This window comes from Penaeus monodon, chromosome 30 (assembly GCF_015228065.2).
Source record: "Penaeus monodon isolate SGIC_2016 chromosome 30, NSTDA_Pmon_1, whole genome shotgun sequence".
NCBI classification, from domain to species: domain Eukaryota; kingdom Metazoa; phylum Arthropoda; class Malacostraca; order Decapoda; family Penaeidae; genus Penaeus; species Penaeus monodon.
Genome location: NC_051415.1, coordinates 12,407,609 through 12,408,463, shown reverse-complemented (window position 1 = coordinate 12,408,463; position 855 = coordinate 12,407,609).

Sequence of the window (855 nt, the reverse complement as noted above, 5' to 3'; positions counted from 1 at the left end):
GAAAATAACAGATTCTCATAAAAACTCAAAATCAAAAGGCTTTTTTCATCAGGGCAAGAAAACTTGAAACCAATCAAACATAGACCCATTAATTGTAAAATCTTGACATGAAGAAAAAAGAAAAAAAATCTCACTTAATTAACAAACCGGGGTGGGGGGGGAGAATACATGGAAACATTTATTTTTTTCTTCTCTTTATACACATTCTTTCCCCCGTAATGATTCTTCCATCCTTGTTTGTTTATCTGCGTATTCGCTTTGGTAAACGCGATTCGGCTTAAAGCGTTCGACAATATATGCTCTCGGGCTTGGGTAAACAGACCTCGTTAACGCGGTTAATATTCGGGGGTACTGCGCCTCCTGTGTTGTTTTCATTGTCGAGAATTTTTCGTATATTTTTTTGAATATATGTCTGTGTGATTTGGGGGGGTGGCTGATTGCTAGTTTAAGAGTTTGGGATTAATAATAATGATTTTTTTTATTTGCATATACCTTTAAACGATTTATCAACATATGTAGAGTTATTTATTTATAACTTTTTTGTTCTAAGGATCGTTTTTTTCATATTTATTTATTTTTGGGGGGAGGGTAGTTTTCAGATTATAGCAGGATATATTTCCCTCACGACTGTTACCTCGGCAGTTCCGGTGTGCAATGTCACCACATTTTTCAATTAGCCGACAAGTGAGACATTCACGTTAGGTCTAAATTGTTCTATATTTCTTAACGTAAACCACGAATTACAAGGGAATTGCTTTCTATAAGCCTGGTAGACTGATCTGAAATATAAATCCGCTTAACAATAGTCTTTCTGTGCTGTGCAGCGTGAGGTGACTGGATATACAGTAATGAAAT